Below are 7291 nucleotides of genomic sequence, written 5' to 3'. Positions count from 1 at the left end.
GGAGAGGGAAAAGAAAGAAGAAAGAAAGAAAGAAGAGAAAGAAAGGAAAAGAAAGAAGGGAAGAAAAGAAAGATAAGAAAGAAAGGAAAGAAAGAGGAAAGGAGATGAGAAAAGAGAGGAAGAAGAAGAAGGAGAGAAAGAAGAGAGAAGAAGAAAGCAGAGAAAGAGAGAAAGAGAGCAAAGATGAAGAGACGTCGTGGAGAAGAAAGACAAGCACGAGAAAGAGAGAAAAGAAAGAAAGAAAGGAAAGAATAGAAAGAAAGAAAGAAAGAAAGTAGAAAGAAAGAAAGAAAGATAAGAAGAAAGAAAAAAGAAAAAAGAAAAGAAAGAATGAAAGAAAAGAAAGAAAAAGATAAGAAAACTGCAATGCATGGAATGCAAACTAATTGGCCAAGGAATAGGCTGCAGCTGTCCATTTTACAGCCATTTCCAAGAGCGATAACTATGATACATTAAATAGAGGATGCAGCGCTCTTTAACCATTTGGGAAGCATCCTTTTCAAGTAGTTCTTCTAATAATGGAAAATGCTAAAAAGAGACCTGGTTGAATATTTCTGTCCAAAATAGCCTTTTTCTCTCAAAATGAACGTTTGATGTGTATCATTCCTTCTCTAGGACAATTTCAGATAAATTCTTAACTTAAATAACCACAACAAGGATAAAATAGGAACTTTTAGGTTTCTTTTAGAGATATATATCCAGTCTACTTGAGAACACATGGAATGGCTCCTAATGTGAATCAAACACGTTTCCCTGGGTTTTGCTATTTCACTGGTTCTTTATGCCTCCAGGAAGATACTGTAATGACACACCATTATCTTGGTCTTGATTCTTCAGTTGTTTTAAAAGGAAAAATACTTTAAATTCTGTGGATGACACAGCAGTAAGCAGAAGAAACTTCCTTTCTGGTGTTTTTCCAAATAAGGACAAATGTGACATCAGTTTTTCCATGGACTTTGTTGGAAGTTATGTTGGAAAGGTAAAAAAGTCTATGTTAGGGAAACTAGCATTAAAGGAATGTTGCAGTTAAGTCACAGAATCACAGAATGACCTGGGTTGGAAGGGACCTCAAGGATCTCATTGTAGTTCCAACCCCCCTTGCCTGGCAGGGCCACCAAACATACACCCTTTTACGTAGATCAGTTGCCCAGGGTCCCGTCCAACCTGCGTCTTGAACACTCCTCCAAAGGACGGGGGCAATCCACAACCTCCCCTGGGCAGCCTGTTCCAGCCTAACCACTCTCCTAGTGAAGAAACTTCCCCCTAACATTCCAAACTAAATCTTCCCTCTTTTTAACTTAAAACCATTTCCCTTGTCCTGCTATTGGTCAGCCCTTTCTGAAGAGTCTTCCTTCCTTCCTTCCTTCCTTCCTTCCTTCCTTCCTTCCTTCCTTCCTTCCTTCCTTTCTTTTTTTAAACTCTCCTTCAAGTCACAATGACCCACATAGCCAAAATTCTCTGGCCATTGCTTGCAAACACCTCATCCTTTTTAATCGAAAGTATGGCTTAGGACCACCTTGTTTCTTTAGAACAATGTGTCTTAATATCTTCATAGCAAGTAAAAAATGTACCAAAAACTTGTTGCTTCTTTGCTGGTTTTGTCAGCAAATTCCATGAGACACTTCTGGCAATGAGTTCCTCATCTTCTCCCAGAAACAATCCTCCTGGCCTTTCCTTACAAATTAACAGGCATTTGACAGCCAACAAAATGTACATTTCCCAAAGGAGCCAACCTAAAGTTTGAGCGATGCTTTGGGATGAGCTCAATGAAGACCTGCTGCAACCTGACTAATATCTGTTGCAATGGGATGAAGAACTGTTGCAATTCATGCTGCTACCATGACAATGCCATCCTCTTTCTCCCTTGGCTGCGTATTTCCATTTCTTTGCACTCAAACCAGCAATTACATGAGAGCACGCTCAGACATCAGCAGCTCCGAAAGCAGCATGAATTTACAAGGGGACAAACTGCAATACATGACAGCCAGTTATCTTGGAAGGTCTTGATGTATTGCAGTATAAGGAGCTGAGCCCACTGTAGTACTGTGAGATACTCCCTCCTGCTACGCTGTTAACACTTCTGGTTGTGATGGAAGGCAATACTGTTGAAGGCAGGGGAGCAAGGGCACCTTTCTTCATGCTGGTAACATCAGGCCAGTTTCATACTGCTGCCCGTTTCACATCCTATTTATTACCAGCGGTTGTCAAGAGGACGTTTATTCTCCATAGATCAGGAAAGCTTTTCGTTCTATCTCAGTTCATCTTATGAATTTCATACCTACCGCTTTGTACTGAAAAACGCATCCACGCAGTACATTGTTTTATATTAACCTGTAAACATTCAAAACAGAACTGCATGAATAAGGCACTGCCACAGCTTCAGTAAACATTTCTCCTCTGACAAAAGCCCAGCGCTGAAACCGTATTCCCTTCTGCCATTTCAGACTTTGTACTCGGTGAGTTCCTGCTTTCCTAAATTATATTTCTCATGATACAACGCATAACTTCGCTGTGTAGGCTGCAAATCTGGTGGGAAAAAAAACATTTTTTAGAAATGTCGAGTACTATCCGATTATCATTTTGTGGCAAGTTTTCCGCCTACATTAAAACCCACAGATAGTAAAAGTCAAAAGGAGCTGTGTTACACACCAGCTTGGCTCCAGAGGGAATATAATTACTGCTTTTCTGCTGAATTTAGTGGCTTTCTTTTAAAAAAAAAACCCACTTTACATTTCCAAAACCGAGCCCGGAAACAACTGTATTTTCAACTACTTATGTTATATTAAAATACATGTTTTGCAGCAGCCATGTTTTCAACATCCCCAGTTACTGTGGATTCTGTGAATATTCCCAGCTCAGAAGCAGAGCTATTCTCAGTTGAAGATTAATACTTCAATATACCTGAAGAACTCTTAGATTTAAAAGCCATCTGCCAGCTCATGGCCTGCAGCTCCACGGGCTGGGATGGGTACTGCCGTACCCCAAATCCTCAGCATCTCACTGACTGCAGCTGTGCCAAGAATGAAGTGATGCTCTGCTTGCTGCTGAGCAGCCAGGCCAGCTTCGGAGCAGCAGTGCAGAGACTGAACACTGCAGGGCAGGCAGGCAATGAGCGATCAAGCTGCTTGGATGGCAGGGTTCATCCCAAGAAAAAGCAAGGCTCTGACCCTGCACAAATTCAACATCATGCAGCCGGGTTCCAAGCGCAGCTGAACCTGCCCCTCGTTACTTGACTTTTGGGTATCTGGGATAAAGGACTGCAGTGAGAGTGAGCTTCAGAACACAGCCTTGCCTTGACTTCTACTACACACAGCGTTCCGCAAATACCAGCAGTTATTCCTTCAAGGCAATTATACATGTTTTAAAAAGAAAGCCTTACATAAGCCTTTCACAATTGAGGAAAGAGCAATTACCTTGCATAATTGTTAGCTGGGACCTGTACTTTCAGTGGCGCAGCTCAGAACGCCTTCACAATGGTCACATCCTGGTGCTGCTGAGCACTGAGCCCAGGGAGCCCTGCCAGCAGGCAGCCTCAGCCCCCTCCACACACACACACAGGCCCACACAGCAGCACGTAGAGGGCAGAGAGGGGCAGAGCTGACCTTCAGGAGCGGTCCTCAGACACCACTTTTATTTCCATAGATTTTATTCCCATCCTCAGGACAGAACATTTCTCCGTAGTATTATGGTTGGCTGAGCAGAGCTGGAGGAAATGAGAATTAAAAATCCCACTAGAGAGGCACGTGTACCACTCCAGATAAGTAACGAGGTAGAGGAATCTCCATAAAATCTATGCACAAATAAGCATCTAAGGAGGTTTTGAATGCAAGTTAAAAGGTACACATCAGTCAATAGGAAATCTGAATGCAAAAATGCATTAAAGAAAAAAAAAAAAAGAGGAAAAAAAATCAACATGGAATCTTTCTTTGCAACAAATGAGTTTTAGTGAATACAGCTCCCATTAATTCAGACCGTACAGATGTTCAGCCTTTTGTTTGTGACTCAGCAGCGCTCTGAGGGGAAAACAGCGCTGATGCTGCGTCCTGTCATTGCCTGCCCACTGCAGCTCCATGCTGTCCTGGCATCGCCTGACCCCTATCTAACCTCACAGTGCTGCCCTCTGCATTCAGGACGCTCCTTTTCTTCCTTTCTCTTTTCAGCTCTTAACATTTGTTTTATTCCGAATGACACATGGATGTATTATTCAAGCGCTAAAGTAACTACGCTCAGTAGCTCTTCTGCACAATCAATTATTGAAAATGCAGTAAGAATTGTTCAAATGTGGTGAGAAGAGCCCGGAGTTTGGCTTCTCCCTGCCCTGGCAGACAGGTGTGGCCCAGTCTGCATTGCCAAAGCTCTTTTTGGTAACCAAACAGCTACACCCCCAGATCAACAGGAAGCGGGGTGAGAATGAAACTAAAAGGACCCCAGAACACTGCGAATGCACAACAGTTTTCAGGAGCGAGCTGTGATTTTTGGAGCAAGTGCTTTTAAGTCTTCGGCTGGAGACATCTTGAATGTTATTTTGATCCCAGCTGGACGCTTCCTGCTCCCTGGAGAATCAGCACAAGAGGTGGGGGCTCAGCAGCTCTGCAAACCGTGGCAGTGCCTTCTCAAGGGGAAAAAAAGGTTAAAACTGAATCACTTCACATTAGGGGATCTAATTGGTGTCCAATTTTAGAAACAAAGTAAAACAAGTAGTGTCTTGAAACTGGAAAAAAATAAATAAATAGCCAAATAAACCCGCTCAACAAATTGGCTCAAAACAAAACGGAGGGGAAAAAGCAGCATTTTGAAATGCGTATCATTCCTGCATCCACCGACTGGATTTTTCATAGCCCTGGGGATGTGCCAGCGTGCTGAAAAGATGAAAAACAACATTCTTCCAAAGGGGTCACGACGGCGACATGCTACTAACCAGCAGCAAATTAATAATACAAATGGCTTTCCGTTGATTTGAGAACACTTTTGATTAATAGGGCCACTTAAAAGATTGTTGCGTGTTTTATTACAGTGACATTTCCACACTGTGCGCTTCTGTGGGCAATTTATGCTCTACAAAAAGATCTATCTTAACACATGATAAGACTCCAGTAAAACTGGGTATTTAGGTCATTTATATTACCGCAGTGAAGCGTCAGTTATTTTGCCCGATACTCGCAGCCACGCTGCCATTTGCCACGGGTGAAGCTTCCAGTCAGTAAGCAATGGTGAGTCTGCAAAGGCTGGGCCCGGCCTGGGCTGCCACTGAGGACTTGAACCTTCCCCCCTCCAAAAGCAAATACGCTGCCTGGTGCTCAGCTTTCCTTCTCCTTGCCATGATTCCCAGCGGATGCAGGGGGACAGTAAGGGAAGGAAATTCATAGGTAAGGATGAAGAGGTGATGGATTGTGTAAATGAAGCAGAAGCAAGTGAGTTTCTTGCCTGCTTTTTTTTTTGGTAGATTTTTAGGTAACCATAAACTGTGTCCGTGTAGGACAAAACCACAAAACAATGAAAATACATAAAAATAATAGCGTGTGGAGTTAAAACTCTAGCAGTTGACCTACAGACTCTTTATTTTCATTGCCCTTGGACTCTCTGGTCTGTAGATGGCTGCTATTTTTCTTTTGCTTCTCATTTCTGCTGTCAGTACACAAAGAATGTTATCACCACAACTTGCCCTTCTCTTCTGTCACTCTTAGCTAGAGATCAGGCCAATCTATACTGGCATTTCAGCTAGCAAAATTACTGCAAATCCTTTTCATTAAGGAACAACTAAATAATGATTTCTCTCAGGCAGCAGCATCTCTCGCCACTTCCCTGACTCCTTGTACTGATAGTGGAAAACAATGATGCACCCTGAACTGTACCAACACTGGCAGCAGCAAAGTAATATTCTTAATAGTCTTCAAACTGCTTTCCTTTGAACACGGCAAACAAAAGAAATCCACTTGCTCAGACCTTTCACAAACGGCACATTTGGAAACTTCTAGTCAAAATAAAGGGCAAAGATGCTGCGATCAAAGAACAGCTGCTCGCTTAATCCATCAGTAAAAGGATCCAAACAAAAGCTTAAACTAGCAAAATGACAACAACACAAAATGTTGAGGCTACAATGTTCATTGCAAAGGAAAATGCTCCTTTCAGACAACTGCAGAGAGGCGAAATAACCTGCAGATGTTATGATCTTTATGAATCCTCCGCTTTGAAATATTTCATCCACAAAGCCATTACAATCTACTACATAGCAAATGCAGTGTCTTCCTGGAGATTCAAGCTACATTTCTTTCCCTGCTGCTAAAGAACCTGCCAGACAGCTTGGGCTATGGAATTAAGAAAGTGTAATTAATTTTTTTTTATGAAAAGCCTTGTGCACCTAATAGGTTATTTAATAGAACCAGCAGTGCATGCAGCCAAGCGAAACAGTTCTTATTTACTAAATTTAATGAGATTGCTTTTTTTTTTAAAGGAAAAGTCCTTGTGAAATGCCTGAACAAACAAACTAAAATTACAGTAAGAGGAAAGGAGGCTGCCATCAGCTCAGGGACACCACATTAACCAGAGGAGCAGAGGGCTATTCCCATGATACCTGAATTCAAGCTGTCCCCTGCTAAAGGCTCCTTTGTCCTCAAAGGACTGGAAAGAAAATACTTGGAGCAATGAAAAGTTCATACTTGAATTGCTGCACCTATGATCATCATCAGAAAGAACAGAATACACTGTTTTTACTGAGTAAGATCATTTCTGCTTAGGCTGTTTGTGTTGTCAGTGTAATACGAATTGCAACAGAAATAAAGAATCCAACTCGAACCAATGTATGAAGCGCTCCCAGACCTCATGGAACTAACACAAGAACGGGAAAGAAATCTAGATGATGGGAGACAGGAGTCTCTTCATGCACAGCCAGGATGAACGTGGAAAGGCAAGAGTCAGGAAGACAGTTTGCCCCGGCCATCCTTGCATTAAAAGGCACTGGAGGCATTTGAACATTGGTACATGGCTGTTTTGGCACACGCTCTGCCATGATGGTTTGTGATGTTGCATTCGAAGCTTCAAGAGAAGGATCACTGAGGTCTCCTGAACCTGAGTTTGCCTTGGCTTCTCAAACCATTTGGCTTCTCAGCAGCCATTCCTGAAATCCAAGTAGCCAGAGAGAGCTCACTGCAACCCCAGCAGCGTAACGCTGCTCAGTAAGATCATTTTTTGATCACCTATCAGACTGAGTGTCCAGATTTGGAGCATTAGGAAAGATAAAAGGTAGCAAAATTGCCTCAGTGAAGATTATGCAAAGTGTAGCTAAAAATAGTGA

General features: G+C 42.4%; 1 protein-coding gene across 7 annotated transcripts in view; it reads right to left on the bottom strand.

Annotated features, from left to right (window-relative positions):
- The window catches only part of PPP1R9A (protein phosphatase 1 regulatory subunit 9A), a 120698-nt gene that overhangs the window by 90297 nt on the left and 23110 nt on the right, over window positions 1-7291 (bottom strand). The window lies entirely within an intron of this gene.

The sequence above is a fragment of the Coturnix japonica genome, chromosome 2 (genome assembly GCF_001577835.2).
Source record: "Coturnix japonica isolate 7356 chromosome 2, Coturnix japonica 2.1, whole genome shotgun sequence".
Classification (NCBI taxonomy): Eukaryota; Metazoa; Chordata; class Aves; order Galliformes; family Phasianidae; genus Coturnix; species Coturnix japonica.
This window is presented reverse-complemented; position numbering and strand designations above follow the sequence as displayed.